This window comes from Podarcis melisellensis, assembly GCF_964234715.1.
Source record: "Podarcis melisellensis genome assembly, chromosome: 6".
In the NCBI taxonomy this organism is placed as follows: Eukaryota; Metazoa; Chordata; class Lepidosauria; order Squamata; family Lacertidae; genus Podarcis; species Podarcis melisellensis.
Genome location: NC_138538.1, coordinates 22625291 through 22647752, shown reverse-complemented (window position 1 = coordinate 22647752; position 22462 = coordinate 22625291). Strand labels below are relative to the sequence as shown.

At 46.5% G+C, this 22462-nt stretch overlaps 2 long non-coding RNA genes across 2 annotated transcripts in view; one reads left to right on the top strand and one right to left on the bottom strand.

The window, feature by feature from the left end:
- Positions 1–208: 208 nt before the first annotated feature.
- The window catches only part of LOC309373251, a 33907-nt gene continuing 11653 nt past the window's right edge, over positions 209–22462 (top strand). Inside the window, exons 1-2 of the long non-coding RNA XR_014169903.1 lie at positions 209–353; positions 3189–3290. This is a non-coding gene — a long non-coding RNA (uncharacterized lncRNA). The remainder of the gene's footprint in view (positions 354–3188; positions 3291–22462) is intronic.
- Positions 19828–21099, bottom strand: LOC309371335. The gene is made up of 2 exons (XR_014169059.1): positions 20947–21099; positions 19828–20158 (listed from the first exon to the last, which is right to left on the bottom strand). It is a non-coding gene; the product is annotated as an uncharacterized lncRNA (long non-coding RNA).

Below are 22462 nucleotides of genomic sequence, written 5' to 3'. Positions count from 1 at the left end.
CCCAAGGAACCCGAAAATCCTTTGCTTATATACGGACAGACCCCAGTTGCCTCGCTCGTTTTGTAATCTGCCGCCACCTGCTGGCCAGGTTCATCACCTGCACCTCAGGAAGGTGCTCCGGACGAGGGAGGTTTGAGGAGGGGTGCGCGCGCTTGGCATTGTGTTTCCATTGCATGCGCGCGGCTTCATTATGACCCCCCCACCCCGGGGAGGGTGGTGGAGGGCAAGGGCAAGGCTTCTAATCCCACTTCATTCATGGGGACCTGGAATCAGCCTGATCGTCGCAGATCACAGCCTCTTGCAGCGTCGGGTTGGTGCAGGTCTCTGGACGCAAATATCTCTCCCACGCCAAGGTCTCCCAACCCAGCGTGGGCGGAGCCTGGATTTTTTTTGGGGGGGGGCGGCAGGACTTTTTTTGGGAGGGGGGACCCAGAATGGACGTGATTGTTCAGTTAGTTAAGTATTTCTATTGCCTTACTTGATCTACCCCCCTCCCGACTGCGCCCCTGCACCCCGGCGCACAGATTCTCCACCAGATGATTCAGAGAGGGACAGGAAGGCGGGAGGGTGCTTTCCAGACGGGAGTATTAGTGTTTGATCAGCGTCTCGGTTGTGCCCTTTTGGTAAACGGAGAAGAAAGAAGTGAGAGGCGTTTGGTTCCTTTTTCTAGATAACTCTTTTCTCTAGGGCCTTTCCGTACGAAAAACCAAGCAAACCCCGAAGTTTACCCGGTTGTGAATCAGCACCAGGATATCCCTTAGTCTGCAAATGATAGATGGAGTTGTCCGTCCCTAAGGAGAGCCATATTCATATGCAGTTCTCAGTACTCATACTCGTTAACCCTGCCTTCTCCTCTGTAAAACTTAAACTGTAAGCTCATCGGGGCAGGAATCTCTCTCTCTCTCTGCATATCCCTCAATAGCTTGGGACCAGTTTACTTGAAGGGTCGCTTTACGCCATTTGTGCTCACTGGCACCAACCCCTATGAGTGCCACATAATGTTCATTCTGCTTTTGCAACAAATCAACCTTCCAGACTGGCAGCACCTATCTGTGGAACTCCTTGCCTGTTGACATTAGGCAGGCATCTTTGCTGTATTGTTTTAGCGCCTGGTAAAAACTTTTTTGTTTTCTTCTGGCAAGCCTACCCAAGTACAGTGGTACCTCGGGTTACATACGCTTCAGGTTACGTATGCTTCAGGTTACAGACTCCACTAACCCAGAAATAGTACCTCGGGTTAAGAACTTTGCTTCAGGATGAGAACAGAAATTGCGCTGCGGCGGCACTGGGAGGCCCCATTAGCTAAAGTGGTACCTCAGGTTAAGAACAGTTTCAGGTTAATCACAGACCTCCTGACCGAATTATGTACTTAACCCGAGGTAGCACTGTATGCAATTCTAACATGCCATTTTATTACATAGATTGCTGCTTTTATTTATACTTTGATAAAACGTTATGTCTTCTTCGTTTATAATCTTTGCTTTTCTTAGTTATATTTAATAAACGTCTGAGAATCATCAAGTTGGAAGGGATACTAAGGAGATCTGCTCCAACCCCCTGCAAGGCATCCATGACAGATGGCCATCCAACATCTGCTTATAAACCTCCAATGGGGGAGAGTTCACAACCTCCTGAGGGAGACCGTTCCATTGCCAAACAGCCCTTACTGTCAGAAAGTTCTTCCTGATGTTCAGTCGGAATTAGTCCTACCCTCCAGAACAAGAGGAAACATGCTTGCTCCATGCGACAACCCTTGAGATATTTTAATATGGCTATCATATCTCCTCTCAGTCTCCTCCTTTCCAAGCTAAACATACCGAGCTCCTTCAACCGTTCCTCATAAGGCTTGATTTCCAGACCCTTGATCATCTTGGTTGCCCTCCTCTGCACACGTTCCAGCTTGTCAACATACATCTTAAACTGTGGTCCCCACAATTTGACAAAGTATTCCAGGTGTGGTCTGACCAAGGCAGAATAGAGTGGGACTATTACTTTCCTTGATTTGGGCACTATACTACTTTTGATGCAGCCTAGAATAGCATTAGCTTTTTTTTGCTTCTGCAACCCACTGTTGACTCATATTAAGCTTGTGGTCCACCAAGACCCCTAGGTCCTTTTCATATGTACCGCTAGTAAGCTAGGTGTCCCCCAGTCTACATTTGTGCATCTCGTTCTTCCTGCCTAAATGCAGAACCTTACATTTATCCTTACTGAAATCCATGTTGTCAGTTTGTGCCCAGTTTTCCTATCTGTTAAGGTCATTTTGAATCCTGATTCTATAATCTGCCTCAGGTGGAAGATGCTGTTCTTGAGCCGCCTAGCCACTCCCCTCAGTGGCAGATCAAAGCTATGTATGCTAAGGCACACATGCATCCCCTAAACCTTGGGCTCTCCAGATGTTGCTGAACCACAGCTCCAATCTGCCGCAGCGCCACAGCAAGCAAGGCCGGGGACGATGGAAGTTGACATTCAGTAATATCTTTTAAAAAATCAGCATCTTAAAAAGCAGAGACATCACCTTGCCAACAAAGGTCCGTATAGCTAAAGCTATGGTTTTCCCAGTAGTGATGTATGGAAGTGAGAGCTGGACCATAAAGAAGGCTGATCGCCGAAAAATTGATGCTTTTGAATTATGGTGCTGGAGGAGACTCTTGAGAGTCCCATGGATTGCAAGAAGATCAAACCTCTCCATTCTGAAGGAAATCAGCCCTGAGTGCTCACTGGAAGGACAGATCGTGAAGCTGAGGCTCCAATACTTTGGCCACCTCACGAGAAGAGAAGACTCCCTGGAAAAGACCCTGATGTTGGGAAAGATGGAGGGCACAAGGAGAAGGGGACGACAGAGGACAAGATGGTTGGACAGTGTTCTCAAAGCTACTAACATGAGTTTGACCAAACTGCAGGAGGCAGTGGAAGACAGGAGTGCCTGGCGTGCTCTGATCCATGGGGTCACGAAGAGTCGGACACGAAGAAACAACTAAACAACAACAACAACAAATATCTGGAGGGCCAAAGGTTCCCTACACCTGCCCTAAACTAATCCTGCTGCCAGCATTGGAGCAGGATTCAGCTGCCAGTCCAGTTTTTGTGCACAGGGATTTGTGTGTTTGTCTGTTTGTCCATCTTGTCCTTTGCCCCAGGCAGCAAAATACCTTCAGCCAACCTTGACCTTTCGCTGTTATTTTCAGGAGAAGATTGCATGAGTAATGCAAAGAATAACGAGAATGGGAATTCACAGGAACACTGGGTTGTGGGCGGAACAGAAACAGAAGCAGTTTGTGTAGGCAACAGTAAGTAAGCAAAATATGCCGTGCTCTCACTTCTCTAAAATCACCCCACTGCCCTCCTGGAAAATTTAATACTCTTCTCCTTCCCCAAAAATGTCAGATTTTACTACAATCTACAAGTCGGAATACAGGAAGCTGCCCTTTGCCAAGTTAGATCATTTGGGTATTTAGTGCAGTATTGTCTCTACCATTTTGGACAGCAGCATTCCAGGAATTCCAATGAGGGTCTCTTCCAGTCCGACCTGCAGGTGCTGAATATTGAACTTGGAGCTTCTTGCATGCATAGCAGGCGCTCTGCAGTGGAACTACAGGCCTTCCTCACTGGCTCAATGTTATGTTTTGTTTAAAACAGGGACGTGGCCAAAAAAGAGAGAGAGAACACGAATCTGCACATCATTTTATATGCTAGCTGATGTGTAATAAATGCAAATTTAGAAATGATTGCTATGATTTAAACATAAATACAATACATGATCTCACCCAAGTTGGGACTCTGTACATTTCGAGCACCCCGCCTGGGCAAAGAATCCTGGGAACTGTAGTTTGTTAAGGGTGCTGGGAATTGTAGCTCTGAGGAGGGCAAATTCCCGTTTCCAAGGTGGTGGTGCTTCAAATGTGTTTTAAATGCATGGTGTGAACATAGATGATTTGTATAAGAACAAGCATTGTAGGGGGTTGGACTAGAGGACCTTGTGGTCCCTTCCAGCTCTGCAGTTCTGTGATTCTATGATTCTAAGGAGCTCTGCTAGATCAGACCAAGGCCTATTTAGCCCAGGATTATATTCCCAGAATAGCCAAGCAGTTGCCTCTGGAAAGTCTGCAAGGAGGAGGCGATCACAATAGCACCCACCCCCCATAAACACCCAGACATGATTTCAGGCAACTGGTATTCAGAAACAGACTGTCACAAGTTGTAGCCTGAGATAAGAAACTTTCACATTGCATAGAAATCTTCAGGACATTCTTGCCTGAAAAAAGAGAGTCTTCTCTCATCTCAAAATAATAATAATAATAATAATAATAATAATAATAATAATAATAATAATAATATTTATACCCTGCCCATATGGCTGGGCTTCCCCAGCCACTCTGGGCGGCTTCCCAAAAAATATTAAAATACCGTAATACATCAAACATTAAAAGCTTCCCTAAACAGGGCCGCCTTCAGATGTCTTCTTAAAGTCTGGTATAGTTGTTCTCTTTGAGATCTGATGGGAGGGCATTCCACAGGGCAGGTGCCACTACCGAGAAGGCCCTCTGCCTGGTTCCCTGTAACTTGGCTTCTCGCAGTGAGGGAACTGCCAGAAGGCCCTCGGCGCTGGACCTCAGTGTCCGGGTAGAATGATGGGGGTGGAGACGCTCCTTCAGATATACTTCACCGAGGCCTATCCTATCCTAATAACATTGCTGGCCGAATAGCTGTTGGGGCTGGTACATATATTTATTTCCCCCAGCTTTTACAAGTTGTTACATTTAACAAGAGGAAGAGTCTACAATTCTTTTTTTGAAAAAGGGAGGAGGCACACCTTGAAATGTAACTCTTAGCTTGTCTTTGAACAAGGTATGCTAAGTGCTGGGTGGTGTCCGATAGTTTGTCATCGGAGGGTGACTCAGGTTAATTATTATCCAGTTGTCCATAAGGGTGGAAAAGACCATTGTGGCATCTGTGCTTGCCTCAACCTGCCATTGTTGGTAAACATTCACTGCATCTTGACTGTAGGAACGCAGCCAAACCCTGCCCTCAAGCTCCTATAGCCTGTCTAGGTCAAGAGACAATCTCACGGACGGAGGGTTATTCTGGGGCAATCCATAAAACATGTTAACAACAGTTAAAGAGCCATGACCTCTCGGAGCTAGTGTTTGCAAACAATAGATCACATGGGCAAACTGCTGCAATTATAACTAGGGAATGGCTTGACTGAGTTGCTCCTGCGTATAAATATATGTATTCCAAAGAAAGGAAAATGGTCTTCTGTGTTCTGTGGAAATAGAGCAAAAGGTACACTTGAAGGATATGTTAATTGCATCATTTCTAAAGAAAAAGGAGGGGGGAAACATAGAAAACTAGTGTGGTCATCAGCTCTACTTTATAGAAGACAGTTCTCTGTTTGAAGGTCTGGCTGGTTCAAGTCTGGGTTAAAAAACAATAAAAACAGAGAGCAGAGTTCTGGAAGTTACTGATCAACAGTAATTCCCAGAGCTACCATTTCCATTGAGCACTGGATAGCTCCGTTGGTTAGAGCATGGTGCCAATAACACCAAGGTTGCAGGTTTGATCCCCATATGAAATAGCTGCATATTCCTTCATGGTAGGGGGATGGATGGGATAATCCTCAGGGTCCTTTCCAATTCTACAATTCTATGATTTCCCCCTGGAGCTACTATTCCGAGAACCCTGAACAAACTATACTTCCCACGATTCTTTGGAATTCTTTGAAGCTGCGTTTGATGTGCTTTTAAATATCTGGTGTGGATCTGCCCAATTGCTCTGGTCCTTTCTAGAAAAACCAGATTTTCTGACATTTGAAAGAGACCATGGGGGAAAAACACAGACCAAACAATCTGACGATGAATCAAATTTTTGAGGATGCCCAAAATAAAGGAAGTAAGCAAAAGTGTGGTTGTTCCAAAAGCTTGCACCTAGTGTGTGGCCAGTCCTTTCACTAAAAACCAGCGCTAGGTTCAGGGAAAAGCAGCCAAGTTGTCTGTAAAGGAAGAGGAAATGCCCCAAATAATATCATTTTGGAGTGCCTTAGGGCTGAGACGGAACAAAGAAATGCCATTCACTGGTTCTTGATTCTCCAATAATATGTGTAAAAAGAGTTGCACTTATTATCATCAGCCTGTAAAGGTAGATTAAAGGGAAGTGCTTTAAAAAGACAGTTGCAGGCATGAACAAACACATTGATTGTTTACCAGAAAAGCTTGTTGATCAGGAAGGCTGATATCTGGCCGACAAAAGGAGCATTTTTGCTAAGCCAAGTTCGTGGAAATATGAAACTTCGGAGCGGAACAGGCTAAGCTATCACTGATACAGCACAAGGATTAAGCCTTCCTTTCTTCCATACGCAAATGATGGGCAGATGTTCGGTGTCATTAAGTGTATGCATGGAGGGAGGTGGGGAGTTGTAATGATTCAGGTGTCCAGCTCTGCCTTTCCTCTCCATGTTCCCAATGTCCACACATAATGTATTCTTAATGATCAATGAATGAATTGCATAGCTGCTTTATTCTGACTCAGATCAGTAGATCAGTATCATCTACCATTGATGCTCCAGGATTTCACAATTCTCAGGGCCCCCTGGAAAGAGGGGTTGGTGGTTAAACCACTATAGCTCTGTAAGGGAAAGGGGTCTCCAAACAACTCTCAGCACTCTTAACAAACTACAGCTCCCAGAATTCTGTGTGGGGAGGGGAGCTATGACTATCAAAGCGACATAATAGTAATGTTATAGGTTTATGGGTGCTGGAATTTAATTAAGGTTTGGGGTGTTGAAGCCAATTTCCTTTGATGTTATATCCAGTTCAATTTATTTAATTTAAGCCCGACCTAGTGTGAATCTAAGTCGTGCACTCACTAGACCTTTTTAATTCTTTAATTAAGCCTAGTGTAAAAGCTAATTAACTCAGATAATTTCCTTTCGAGGTGCCTGCGGATGAGCCATTCAGGCAACACAAAGGCTCAAAAGCGAACCTCATTCCCTCCCTCTCTCAACTGAGAGTGTTTAGTTTAGAAGACAATGGCAGTGTTTTAGGAAAGGTTACAGTTTGGAATGGCAGCTGGGAGTTAAGCAACAGAGTTACTAAGCAGTGGGCTGGAGAGAGAGTCAGAAAGCAGGATGGTGATGTCTGTTTTGAATCCAATGCTGTGGTTATGGGAAAAGCCAAAGCTTCTTGAAATGAACTGCTGGAAATCCCTCCATGGTTCTTTCTTCTTCTTTGGCGATCACTCGTAGCCGAGTAAGATTGTCTTCCATAAACATGGTTTTAACAATGAGTAGGCTCAGGTTGTAAGGGAGGCGGGTGGCACTGTGGGTTAAACCACAGAGCCTAGGGCATGCTGATCAGAACGTCGGCGGTTCGAATCCCTGCGACAGGGTGAGCTCCTGTTGCTCGGTCCCTGCTCCTGCCAACCTAGCAGTTCGAAAGCACGTCAAAGTGCAACTAGATAAATAGGTACTGCTCTGGCGGGAAGGTAAACGGCGTTTCCGTGTGCTGCTCTGGTTCGCCAGAAGAGGCTTGGTCATGCTGGCCACATGACCCGGAAGCTGTACGCCAGCTCCCTTGGCCAATAAAACGAGATGAGCACCGCAACCCCAGAGTCGGTCACGACTGGACCTAATGGTCAGGGGTCCCTTTACCTTTACCTTTAGGCTCAGGTTGTATGTTGGCATCTGTCAAGAGACAATGGAATGTGCCTTCAGGGGTGACGTAAAAATGTCTTCACTGGGGTGCAAGCCTGGGCAGTGTGTATGGAGGTCCTGGGCTGCCTGGACAACAAGACTCTCAGCCACGCTGATGTGATCCAGAGGAAAGCAGAGCAATATGTTTGGTATCGGCTTGGCTGCAGGAGTTGCCAGAAGGAGGCACACAAAGCTCCATTCAACCATTTTAGGGACGCCGCTCTGGATTTGTGTACTCCTTAGCCTTTTGTTTTCCTGAAGGTATCCTGCAAGGCAGCAGAGGTTTCACATCAGAGTTTTCTGTCTCCTAGATGGGATATCTTCCCAGGTTGATGAGCCCCATCTGCCCGTCACTTCCCTCTGCAACAGAGGCATCTCCTTCTTGACCATTGGACCCACTTTTGGTGTCATCTGCTTAATCCACCAGATTCTATCTTTGCATGCAGGTAAAGGTAAAGGTAAAGGGACCCCTGAGCATTAGGTCCAGTCATGGCCAACTCTGGGGTTGCTGCGCTCATCTCGCTTTATTGGCCGAGGGAGCCGGCATACAGCTTCCAGGTCATGTGTGGCCAGCATGACTAAACTACTTCTGGCGAATCAGAGCAGCTCACGGAAAAACCATTTACCTTCCTGCCGGAGCGGTACCTATTTATCTACTTGCACTTTGAGGTGCTTTCAAACTGCTGACTGAGTAATGGGAGCTCACCCCGTCGTGGGGATTCGAACCGCTGACCTTCTGATCAGCAAGTCTTAGGCTCTGTGATTTAACCCACAGCGCCACCCGCGTCCCCTTTGCATGCAGGGGAATTCCCTAACTCATGGAGGGTTTAAGAGCCATTGGCTACCCTCATTGTCCACTAGGAAACACAGACCCTGGGTTAAAGTGCACCTGGTTTCCCTGGAATCTCAGGCTGCTTGGAGATTTGAGTGGTGGACTTTAAATGTGTGGTTCAGATACAGCTCAGGCAGCAGGTCTCGAACTTGCTGCTCACGCAGTAGGTGGCTGGCATCTCTTGTAGAAACAACGGGGCCCTGAAATTTACTTAGCATTCAGCTGCACTACAATGGAACACACACAAAGAGACACACACATACAGTTTCATTTATTTGTTTACAAGAGGTTAGGTTACCTTCCTCTTTCTTTGTGCTCCACTGCATTTGAAAGCATTTTTTATTCTTATTATTCTGTCACTGCTTAATGTGCTGATTGCTGGTGCTGCTCTTTGTAATTTGTTGTTTTTAATGGATAATTTGTGTCCTAATGGTTGGATCGCTTTTGTTTTTCTGTTTGCAAATCGCTCTGAGTAGTTCCTTTGTGGTGAAGGAGAATATCAAGTTTTTAAAAATAAAAAAACTCACAAATCCAACCCAATGCTTAATGTTTTCTAACCTTAAGGAGATCAGAGTGGTGTGCATTAAAAAGAGAAAAACCATAAAAACTGCACTAACCAATAAAAAGAGGAAAGTCTGTAGCTTAGGGGAAGAGTGTCTGCTTTGCATGCACACGGTCCCAGGCTCAGTCCCCAGCATCCCGAGGTGGGGCTGAGAGAGATTCCTGCCTGAAACCCTGGAGATCTGCTGCCTGTCGGTGTCAACAATTTTGACATACCCTCCAACAGGTTAAGGTGAAAATCTGGGGTGCCGCATACCAGGGCCATGCTCTTGTGCAAGTCATGTGATCCATGCAAGATCACAATCCCAAAACACTAGCTTTTTTGCAACTGCTGCCCAAAAATGTGTGTTTTGGGGCAGGGGCGAACGAAGGCATCATGACACCCGGGGCAAGGCGTTGCTACATAGGGCACATGTGTGGCGTCGCTACGAATGACACATGCGCTGTACTTAGCGATGCTGCACATGCGCTGTACATAGCGGCTTGCCTGCGTCGCCACTCCAGCGCCGCACAGACAGTGCCAGGATTCTCTGCTCGTGGCTGTAGCCTGTATACCTGAAGGAGCGTCTCCACCCCCATCATTCACCCCCATGCGATCCAGCACTGAGGGCCTTCTGGCGGTTCCCTCATTGTGAGAAGTGAGGTTACAGGGAACCAGACAGAGGGCCTTCTCGGTAGTGGCGCCCGCCCTGTGGAACACCCTCCCTTCAGATGTGAAGGAAATAAGCAGCTATCGTCTCTTTAAAAGACATCCGAAGGCAGCCCTGTTTAGGGAAGTTTTTAATATTTAATGCTGTATAGTTTTTAACACTTGATTGGAAGCCGCCCAGAGTAGCTGGGGAAACTCAGCCAGATGGGTGGGGTATAAATAATAAATTATTATTAAATTATTATTATCCTCATGTGGTGATCTCACCACATGAGATCATGGTGCCCCAAATGGTAGCCGTGCTCTCTCGCGAAGAAACAGGTAGTCCTGGTTTTATTGGGACAGTTTAGGGGTACGTTCTGAGCTATACAGACCATGAACATTTTAGTTGTGTCCAATTTATGTGTGACTGTGCATGCATGCACCGCACTGGTCCTGGAAGTGTCTGGAAAAGGGGGTGGAATGGGCTTGCATGTACCCCACCGATGCACAGGGTATGGGTGTGTGTCAGGAATGCAACCCCCTTGCAAAATGGTTGTTGCCTGAATGGACCAACAGTTTGACTTGGCCTCACTCAGCTTTCTGTGTTCCCAAATTCCATGTTTTCCTGCCCTTCCTGCAAGCATTTCAATTTTGGAGCACTCATGTGGATTCGCCCAAAGACCTTACCTACTATCAAAGGGTTCTTTTGCACAGCTTGGGTGCAAACTCTTGACATATAATCAGAAAATATGGCTTTTGTGTTTCTGGCACAGGTATAGTCTGGGGACAGGGCTGGGAGGAATATGTTTGTGTTACTCTCAGTAATCCTTCGTGTAGTTTGTTTCCCAGTGGCATGCGAACAAGAATGTTTCAAGATGTTATTTGCCCTGTGATTGACTTATTTTTTTAATTTGCGAAGGAGACAAGGCCTGTTTTATCACAACTGATTATTCCAGGTTAAATCTTGAAATTGGCTCCTGCAGGCCAGTGGGGAAACCAGCCCCCAAAGAGCTTTGGCGTGGCGTGGCGAGGGGGTGGGGTGGGAGAAACAAAGTCTTCAGTGTAATGTTTGAAGAACTGGGCTATTTGTTTCAGAAACCTTCGCAAGCAGCGAGAGGCTGCCCTTCAGTCAGGAGTTTTCAACACATTTTTATTCCCACTCTCCGATATAATTGCCCAGAGGAACAAAGAGCCTTTCACTCCTGTTGCTGAGAAGGGCGGGCCTGATTCTGACAGAGCCGTCAGGTGAGGTCTAAGCAAAGCGTTTCCTGGAAGGGGAGAGGTCGATTTGAAGGTGTGGGGTGCTGGGCGTGGCATCTGTACCTGGTAGCAAAGGGATCAGGTGACACAGCATTACATCTAGTCAACAAGAGTGAGCTCATGTCTCCAACGTCTTGGGCACCCTTTCCCCAGTTTACAAAGAAAGGCGCAAATCATTACTGGGTGTTATAAAGCCTCTCCTTTCCAATTTACAAGGCGTGCTATGCCATAACTTATTTTACTGGACTGAATTTTTAGCTTTCCAATAAAAGACAACACAGGCTGCATGCACACCATACATTTAAAGCACATAACTAACCACCCCCACCCCAGAATCATGGGAACTGTAGTTTAGGAGTGTTGTGAATGTAGCTGTGTATGGGAACAGCAAACTACAGTTCCCAGGATGCTTTGAGGGAAGACCATGCTTTAAATAGATGGCATGTGGATCAAGTTACAGTTGCCTCTTGATATGAGTCTCCCTGAGCAGGATTCTCTAAAAAATGGAGTATTGTGAGTGAAAAAGTTTCTCTTTCCAGTCATTACTTGTTTTAAGTACCTGTGATATCTGAATGGTTTGTTTGCAAATATTACCACATGCACCATTTTGAAGCACCCTTAGGTGGTACGGACACAGTGTTCTGGGCAAGCACTTGTTCCAGGTGAGTTTTGCGGGCACATCTGGTGGTGGTTGTGCTGGTCTCTTTGTGAGGAACATGGGCAGCAGCTGCTGTTGTCTCTTGAGCTTGTCAAACATCTCTTTCTATGCTCCCAGAGTGTCTGTAATCCCACGGATGACCTTAAGTGGATTTCTCCCCCCGCCCCTGCAATAATAAGAAAAATCAACAACTGTACATTAAAGCATACAAAAGTTTAAATACCAAAACAGATTAAAATTACCTCAGCTTCTGCGTAGGCTTGTCTCAGCAAGAATATTTTAACAGGTGCCAAAAAAAGTACAGTGAGGTTCACCTCAATAGGCAGGGAGTTCCGAAGTGCAGTATTTCAGATGCCAGCTCCCACTGAAACCAGTTTTTGTGAAAGGCTATCTAAGTGGTGCTGCTTGCCAAAGAGTTCTGTGGAACCCGGAAGGTTATGTATTGTGGAACTAAGAGATGTTTTCGCTCTGTTGGAAATAATCTCCTGCTTTTTGTTTGAAGCTGTGAGATTTCTGCATATAAACAGATATGCGAATCCCAGAAGTTTTGCATGCTGTCATTGTTAGGTACATTATCTATTACATATCCCGCAATACAGTTGTACCTTGGAAGTCGAATGGAATCTGTTCCGGAAGTCCGTTTGACTTCCAGAACATTTGGAAACCAAAGCGCGGCTTCTGATTGGCTGCCGGAAGCTCCTGCAGCAAATCAGAAGCCGTGGAAGCTGCGCCGGACGTTCGGTTCCAAAGAAAGTTTGTAAAAAATCTGGTAGAAATCTGGCTGAGTCTGGAATAACCTTGTGAAGTGAAAGGATATGAAAGAAGGATTTATATCTAGATGTTAGGATAGAGTGGATAAAGAAAACAGGAAGACACAATGAGAGACAAAGGAGGTGATGTGGGATTGGTGGAAGTCAATGTCTTCTTGTTGTTTTAGTGTTTATAATATTAACTTGGATTTGTTTGTTTGTTTTGTTTTTGTTGTTGTTTTTTAGTTTTCGAATGTTGATTTTTGTGTGTTGTGTATTGTTAATTTCTGATAGCTTTCGTGTGGTTGTTGCGTGCAAAATACTAATAAAATTCATTAAAAAAAAAAAAAGAACGTTCGCAAACCAGAACACTTGCGGGTTTGCAGCATTCAGGAGCCAAAATGTTCAACATGCAAGGTGTTCGACTTCTGAGGTACAGCTGTACTGCTTCTGTTAGATGTGAAAACACTGCTGGGCTGCCTGCCAACCTTTCCTCGCTCCTCCTCCTTTGCCCTGCAGGATATCCTTCTACTCACGGGATCTTCAGAAATTTTAGCCTGCAGTAACCAAAATGCATCTCAGGGAAGGAAGGGGGAGTGAAGCTTTAAATCAAGCCATGTGCTAATAATGAACCACCTTTTCCTTTCACCCGCAATGTGTTGTGGTTTCATGCTTGAGAACCATTCAGAATTCTCCTGCTTCTGAAATGCTTTCTTTTTTCTTTCTTTTTTGCTTCACCGCATTGATCTGAACCTATAGGTGGAAGAGGCCACAGCATTCTTCCTACCATTCAGGCAGGTGGCTCCTGGCAGCCCATCTCTGCAAAGGGCTCTCTGTGTGCTACGCAGTGCCCAGGGAGCACAGAAAAGAGGAAATTATAACTCACGCACCATTAGTTCATTCAGCTGCTGTCAAAAATGTCAGGAACGACCAGTTAATTATGAACAGGCTGACCTCTCTCAAAGAGAAGAACACTGTCCTCTGATGGGCATCTCTTTATTGTCATTTTGCACTCAGGTCCAGTATAGTAGTAGTAGTAGTAGCAGCAGTAGCAGCAGTAATAATAATAATAATAATAATAATAATAATAATAATAATAATATCCTGCCTGTCTGACTGGGTTGCCTCAGCCCACTCAGGCAGCTTCCAACAAATATAAAAGCATCATTAGGTCAGCTAGGCAGCCGCCTAGGGCACAGACGTCAGAGGGGTGCAGTACTGACCTTTGAGGGGCACAGAAGCTAATACAGATTAGTTTTTGTTATACAGTGGAACCTCTGTTGTTGAACAATTCGGAAGTCGAACGTTTCAGCTTCCGAACTCCAACAACCCAGAAGTGAATACTCCCCTTTTTGAACACACCTCAAAAGTCAGTAGGTGCGTTTCTGAGGCACGTTTCTCAATTTTTTTCAATGGATTTTGCTGACCGGCAATTGAGCCTCGGCTGTCGAATATTTCAGAAGTCGAATGGTCGTCCGGAATGGATTATGTTCAACAACCGAGGTTCCACTGTATCATATAAATTTCTGATAATAGCTTACTTTTATATTTTGAAGAATTTTATCATTTTGGAAGTAATTCATAGATTAGTAATCTTTTTAAAATGTGTATATGAGATAGATAGATAGATAGATGGTAGAGTTGATTGGAGGTTATTTTGTATTTACACACACACACAGAGTGTGTGGGGTGTGTGTTAGGGGAAAGGTAGTACTCCTGACAGGGGACCTGCTGTGCTCCTTCTGGGATAGTTTGTCCATTTCGGCCTCCACCTTGCACTTAGTAACTCACCTGCGGCTCCTAGAAGCTGACAGCATGTGACAGGTGGCCACACCCTGTGAAATGCCTTTGACTGGCCGGCTAAACCAGCTGAGGGTAGTCGATGGGTTTCAAGCCCTTGGTGAGTTAAGGACTTCCTCTGTTCTGGTGGACTGAGTGAGTCCAATGGTAAAGAAACTGGTTTCTGCATGTGCTGCAGAGGGAAACAAGGGGCTCATCAACCTGGGAAGGTAGCCCATTGTGATGGGACGATGAGCTGCTTGTGCGTAAAATGCAAGTCCCTCAGAGTTTGATCAGGTTTTCAAACCTCTGCCTGTGACGGAGCCCCTCCAGCATGGCTGCGTCAATCACTAGTAGAATCCGAAAGTGGCTGCTTTCGGAAACGTTTCCAACATAAAAGCTCCTTAACGGAAACACGTCGTCTGGCCTCTCGGCGTGACAGTTTCCGTCGAGGTGTGGGTGTCCCTATAGGAGGTCCTGAGACCTCCCCACTGGTTTCGCTTGAAGCGTCTCTGAGCCATCCCTCCGACTCACTTTCCCTTGGAGTTCTTGCTCGCCCTCTACTGGTTCCCTCTTCCGCTGCTACTGCTCTCTCAACCTCAGGGAGCCTTTGCACCTGCGGCGCTTTAGATGTCAGTTCCCTGACATCCACCTCCCCTCCAGGGCCCCCTTCACCCCCTCCCGTCTCCAATATTCTGGTTTGCGTGAGAGCGCATCCGCCCTGACGTTTTCTGGGCCTGGCACATAACAAATCTCAAAGTTAAATTTGGAGAATTCCTGTGCCCATCTCACTTGTCGTTGGTTGAGCACTCGAGCTGTTCTCCAATACTCTAAATTTTTGTGGTCGGTGCACACTTGCACCTTGTGTTGTGCCCCAATTAATAAATGTCTCCACCTCCGGAATGCTTCGTGAATGGCAAGTAGTTCCCTGTCATACACCGTGTAATTCCTCTCGGACTTATTCAGTTTCCGCGAGAAGAATGCACACGGTCTCCACTCCGACGCACTCCTCCCCGGTTGAAGAAGGACCGCCCCTATAGCCCGGTCGGATGCATCTGTTTCCACTCTCATGGGTTTTTGTAAATCCACATGCAGAAGTTGTTCTTCCGAGGCGAAAGCCCTTTTCAGTTCTTCAAAGGCTCGATCCGCCTCCACCGTCCAAACAAATTTCTTCTTGCTGCTGAGGCAGTCGGTGATGGGCGCCGTCAAGTGGGCAAAGTTCTTGATGAACTTCCGATAAAAGTTCCCAAACCCCAAGAATCTTTGCACGTCCTTCTTGGTCTTCGGTGTCTTCCATTCCAGTACCGCTTGAACCTTGCCTGGATCCATGGCCAATCCCTTGTCTGACAAGCGGTACCCCAGGAATTCCACCTCCTTGGTATGAAACTGGCACTTCTCCAGTTTCACCCACAGCTGGTTGGCTTGCAGCCTGCCCAACACTTCTCGAACGTCCCTCACATGCTGTTCCTCATCTTCCGAATACACCAACACGTCGTCTAAAAAGGCCACACAGTTCTTGTAGAGCAAAGGTCCCAGAACGTGGTTTATAAAAGCTTGAAAACAGGCGGAGCCCCCTTGTAGACCGAAGGGCATAACGAGGTATTCAAAGGCTCCCAAAGGGGTAAACATGGTGGTCTTCCATTCATCTCCCTTCCTTATGCGTATCAGATTGTACGCCCCCCGCAGGTCCAGTTTTGTAAAAATCTTTCCCTTCCTTACTCTGGTCAAAATGTCGTCAATTCGGGGCATAGGGAAAGCCAGGGGCTCCGACACTGCATTGAGGGCCCTGAAGTCACACACCAGTCTCGGTTTGTCTGTGTTCTTTTTGTCCACAAAAAACACTGGGCTGCCCCCCACCGCTCGGGACTCTCTGATGAAACCTCGCTTCAAGTTTTTGTCAATGAACTCCCTCAGCTCCTGCATCTCCCTGTCTGACATGGCGTACAGCTTGCCTACTGGGAGTTGGGCCCCTGGGAGTAGGTTGATTTGACAGTCAAAGGGTCTATGCGGTGGCAGTTTGTCTGCTTCCCTTTCGCTGAATACGTTGCTCAGATCTGCGTATTGCGGGGGCACCTTCCCTTTGCCCATCACTTCCATCCCCGCTAGGGTGACTCTGTCTCCTCCCGAGACCTTCCCCCCCTTGCAGTGTTCTAGGCAATGCGCTGACCCAAAGGAGACCACCCTCTGATGCCAGCCCACTAGCGGATCGTGTAGCGCCAGCCAGCTCATCCCCAAAATGATGGGCGCTCCTCCCAGGATGGCCACATTAAACGCTATCTGTTCGGTGTGCCTTGCCACTCTCATTATCATCGGGACAGTCTGTTGGCTAACTTCTCCCCCCAACAGCTCTCTGCCGTCAATCGTAGTCACCTGCAAGGGGTTACTTAAAGGGATGGTCTGTATCTGGTGCTCAGCTGCAAACTCCTTACTCATGAAATTACAGGAGCTGCCTGAATCCAAAAGCGCCTTGACCTTTAGTGGGTGTCCGTTTGGCAGTTCTAGTAACACCTCTATCACTAAAGCAGGTCTGGGAGGTTCTGGCATGGGCACTTTCATTGCTCTTTGGCCTGGCTGCTGTGCCCCGACGGTGGCAGCCAGGCGTTGGCTTTTACTTGCTCCTTGCTTTCCTCTTCCTTTCCCCCAACAGCTCCTGCCATCCCTTGCCATTCCTTTCTTTGTGGGCAGACTCTGGCAAAGTGCCCTGGCTGTTGGCAGAGATAACATCTCTTGGCGCTCTTTCCCTCCTTCTTCCGCCCTTCACTGGGATTTGAAACTGCGCGCGCCCGCGCTGTTCCAACTTCCATCGGCTCTGCCGGCGGGAAAGATGGCTCTGGAATGTCTGGAATGCGGAACTCCCTCCAACGGTCTCCTTTCCCTTCCCGCCTTTCCAAAGCCCTCGCCTCCTGGCGCGCTCCTATGGCCAGCGCAGATTTGGTTAATTGGTCCATAGACTCCGCCCTGGGCCCCCGGGAAAGCTCATCTTTGACGGTTGAAGAAAGCCCCTCTTCGAAAAGCATTTGGATGGGCTCCGCCGATAGGTCCCACCCCAATTTATGAATCAGCATAGTAAATTCAGTCCAGTACTCACGGACAGATCTGCTTCCTTGCTGGCAAGCCATTAACTGCCTTCGCACCACCCCCTGCTCAATATCGCTGGAAAACATCAGGTCCATGGCACGAAAAAACTTCCTCGTGTCCTTTAAGATCTCATTATTCGCTGCCATCAGGGGTCTAACCCAATCTTTCGCCCCGGATTCGAGATGGCCAATCACATACGCCACTCGCGATTCCTCGTCGGGGAAGTCATCAAACTGCAAGTTTAGAGCGTATTGCATCTCTGTTCTAAAGGCATGATAGTTCCTGGGATCCCCCCCGAATTTCTGCACCAATCCTGGTACCTTTCTGGCGAGCGGGGTGGTTTTCTCCTTTCCCTTTTCTGCATCCTGAGCCCTCCTCTCCTCAAGCCTCGCCGTTTGCAGCGCCAACTGGATCTCCAACGCTCTGTACCTTTCTTCCAGGCTTGGACCCCCTCCAGCTGCTCCTGCACCCCCGGTTCCGGCTGGGTTGCTCATGATGCTTCTCTCTGCACAAGCTGGCTTTCGGTGACTTTCGGATTGCTGTGATGGGACGATGAGCTGCTTGTGCGTAAAATGCAAGTCCCTCAGAGTTTGATCAGGTTTTCAAACCTCTGCCTGTGACGGAGCCCCTCCAGCATGGCTGCGTCAATCACTAGTAGAATCCGAAAGTGGCTGCTTTCGGAAACGTTTCCAACATAAAAGCTCCTTAACGGAAACACGTCGTCTGGCCTCTCGGCGTGACAGTTTCCGTCGAGGTGTGGGTGTCCCTATAGGAGGTCCTGAGACCTCCCCACTGGTTTCGCTTGAAGCGTCTCTGAGCCATCCCTCCGACTCACTTTCCCTTGGAGTTCTTGCTCGCCCTCTACTGGTTCCCTCTTCCGCTGCTACTGCTCTCTCAACCTCAGGGAGCCTTTGCACCTGCGGCGCTTTAGATGTCAGTTCCCTGACACCCATCTAGGAGAAGGGAAACTCTGATCCCAAACCTCTGGTGCCTTGTGGCTATACTCGTTTGTGAGAAAGGCTTGGGGAGTGTGAACCCCAAGGAAAAATCGGTCCCCACTGCCTCGTGGGTGCATCTTTGTGAGAAGAAAAGGCTAAGGAGCGAACCCCACACAAATCCAGAGCGGATTCCCTAAGACGGATGGATGGCGCTTTGTACACTTCCTTCCGGCAACTCCTGCAGCCAGTAATATCCAAAGGCAACACGATGACCAAGTACAACAATGTGAAGTCAATATAAACTCTTTATATAATCTATGCAAAACATTGAACTATATGAAATATGCACTCTCTGCAAAACCAAATAAACAGAAATCTTCCAAATCTCTGAAAGTCACAAAATATGCACTCTTGATGGATTCTCTTGAAACCATAGACCCAAATAAACATAAGTCTTATAGGTTTCTGAAAGTCTTTGTGAGCTATGCAAGTCTCTGAGAGAAGCAATGGGTAAGATTCTTATCTGATGAAAACAAGCCTTTGCTTTATGACGTCCAACGCTGCCGAAGTGGTCCGCAAACAGACATAGTGAACAGTGATTCCAGATATACCCACTGTTTCATGGAATTCTTCTTCGGCACCACAGAAGGATACAGAATGCTTCATAAACCCATCTATATGGTGAATGGAATTGTATAGCAACAATTACGGCACTAAGTAGCAGTGGTCATAAAGTTATGTAACCACTGCTAGACAGGACTCAGGGAGAAATCTCTGGAGGTGGAAACAAGGCAGCCAAATGACATCTTCCTTGCCCTGCCCTCTCTACCTAATGCAAAGCTCAGACAGGTAGCCCTTGTGACCACCTGGCTTTTATTTCCATGAAAGTGGCTTTAGAGTCATAGGGAGCCTGCTTCTGCTCCTACCAGTGTGGTGTAGTGGTTAAGAGCAGTGGACTTGTAATCTGGGGAACCGGGTTCGATTCCCCGCTCCTCCACATGCACCTGCTGGGTGACCTTGGGCCAGTCACACTTCTCTGAAGTCTCTCAGCCCCACTCACCTCACAGAGTGTTTGTTGTGGGGAAGGAGGGGGAAAGGAGATTGTTAGCCACTTTGAGACTCCTTTGGGTAGTGATAAAGCAGGATATCAAATCCAAACTCCTCCTCTTCTACCTGAAGGATGGTGCAATGCTCCTTGGAAACTTAATTCGTCCTTGAAGTGAGATTCTGGCTTGGTCTCTCTTTGGCTCCCAGCCCTACCTAAGTCAGGACAAAAAGACAACACATTAACCAAAGGCTTCTCCCTTCTTCTGCTCTTGGGATTTATTATTTTGGTGTGAGTGCTTGGGGAAATAAAATCTGAAGTAAAAAAACCATTTTTTAAAAAAATTAAAAAGTTAGCACTTCTTTCAGCTATTTTTCCTTGGCTGGAAAATCTGCATATCAGTGGTATTCCTCTCCTTTCCAGCCAAATGCAAATAGGAAACTTCTTCTTCTTTTTTTTAAGTGGAGGACTTGGCACAATAACTTCCAGGAGGCGTGAAATCATTCCCTTCACTGCTACTCAATAAACCTAAAGCTTTCTCTGTGTTGGCTATAGCTTATTTGAAAGCAGGTCTTCTTGCCATTAATAAACATTCCAAAATCCACATTGGCGTGATACATTTATTAGGCCAACCAACATGTTACTAAGTGATGTTCAAGCTTTAGAGCTCTCCAGAACTCTTCTTTGGGCTATATCGTAAACAAAATGGAGGGGGAAAGGTTGGCTGGTGCTGAAGTCATGAGTTGAGTCTGCGTTCAGTCACAGTCTGAAGAGGATAAGGAGGATGAGGGTATTAATGGCTCCTGGATAGGATGTCTACGTTGTGCTTCCTCTGTTGGAGGAAGTATGCCTCTCTGAATATCACTTGACGGAATTCATAAGTGGTTCACAATTAGGGCTCTTTAGTGACGCTGATGCATTGCTCTTCTGCAGTCAGCTGGAAAACAGAATTAAAGCAATGATTCCACAAGGACCGTTGGGCTTGCCCACATTTTAGCATGATTTAATCCATCTTTCGCCCATTAGAATTAGACCGGAGTAGACCACACCTGCATGTATTTGAATTTGTATACGAGGAGCAACTTCATTTTTTCCTGTTTGTACCCTTTTGTGTTTATCCCTCCCTTCTGATTTGTTGATTATATTATGACGATTAAATATGGATAGGGCATGTGTACAGACAGCTGTGAGGCAATTATAAATGATTAAAGCAATTGTAAATTCTCAGCACACACATTTTTGGGGGTATCTGGCGTAGTAACCCCACTGCTCTGTTTCTTTATTCATTTCACTTAATTTATTTATTATAGAAATCGTGTGATCGCAATAGCGTACAAAAATTAACAAGCAAATTATGGGGTCCATTGCCGTCCTTCCTGTGGGATGCATAAAGACCATCCCATTTTAAGACCACTGAAATCTGTCAAAATAGTCTAACGGAGAGGTCTTGTGTGACATAACACCTGAAAACCGGAGAAGCTACTTTCTGAACAGTGCCTTGTACAAAATGTTCCCATTCAAGCTATATCACATATCAAGGCAGCCACATTAGAGACAGGTTTGTGGTTTGTGTGGTTAAATATAGCCAAATTAGGGCTAATTATTTACTCCCCAAGCGCTGCGAGGTATAATCGTTTCTGAGCCAAGAAGGAAGACTCAGCTAGATCTAACTGTATTTAACTTGGCCACTGCTACTTATAAATGTGGGTGTTTCAGAGATTTCACCTCTTTGTGTACATCCACCTCAATGACGCATCTACTGAAAGGGTTTCTCTGAAGCATCTAAACGTTTGGCTTCGGTACAGTTTACAGAGGGCTCTGGGTGTGACACACGTGAGTGGGGACTATATATGTCTCTGCACATACATCTATATGGCAGGGTTGCGCTAATTACATGGATATTGAGTGGGTGTGGTCTCAAGAGGGAGAATGAAGGCAGGAGCAGGGGGAGCATCCAAAACAGTAAAGCAACAGAAGGAAGGGAGAGGCAAGCCGTCCGCAAGCTGATTTTTTTAATGTAACATTTGTTTATTATTTTTTAAAAATTACAACCTACTTTCCACAACATCTGGGTTTCAAAAATAGATATTATATTTCTCTAAACCAAAGGGTTTCATGTGTATGTTGCTATATACACTTCAGGCTCTTTCTTTTTAATGTGGAACATGCAGTCTGTGAAGGACTTGCCCAACAGGGGTATCACTGCTGGAGCACTGCCAGTGGGTTCCCACACACCCCTCACGCTTTCTGAGGGGAATTAGAATTAGCAGAATCATAGAATTGTACAGTTGGAAGGGGTTACCTAGTCCAAACTTACGACCCTGAGATTAAGGGTCTCACGCTTTGCTGACTGAGCAGGTCTGCAGCGTCTTTCCGAGGCAAGAAAGCCATTTTATTGGCTGCTCATCCATTGACCAAACACATCTCTAGCAGCCCTAGAAAGTTAAGTTGACCCTCCCTTTGCCCGTATCTCATGCTAAAGTGGCTTCTGTCACTGCTGACTGACGCTGGCCATTTAAGGTGACTATCATAAGAGCTTATGGCGTGACAGAGGATGTAGCCTCTGTTTTACGTCCGTCCCCCCTGTGGCATTCCACATTCCAAAGGTGGCAGTTAATAGAAAACCACTGGGATAAATTGGACCTCAACTGTGTCCCTGGGGTTGCTTGAATCCGTTGCTGTCCTAGAGGGCAGTGTGTTCGTAGCAAAACAGTGGCCATTGAATGCCAGGCACAGAGATGAACACACAGTCAGATTGTGGAAAGGGATCATCTGCCCAAACCTCTTTTTGACCAGCCCAATGACTGACCTGGCAAGTGAGTTGCCCATTGCCGCCTTAGCAGACAGGTATGCAATGGAACCAAGGCGCCATCAGAGCGCCGGCAAAATCTCTGTTGTGAATGAGGCCAAAGAGAGGCTGCTGGCGAGCAAAGCTGGCAACGCCTGCCTGCCAGTGTTTACTCTGAAGGCATTTTTAGTGCTGCTGCTCAGTGTGGGGATGGAGTGAAAAAGCCATTATAACTGAGCTCACGCTGAAGCAGGAGAGAAATTGGATTCCGTTTGCATTTAAAGGCGAACCTACTTCATTTGCAAGGTTCCAATAAATAAATAAATGTGAAGATGGAAATGGGCAATTTGCATTTCTCTGTTCAGGGACACTAACTTTGGATATTCCAGGACTGAACCCTGGAAATGAAAACAGATTTTGAAGGTTGGCTAAAAAGAAAAAAATGAAAAAGAG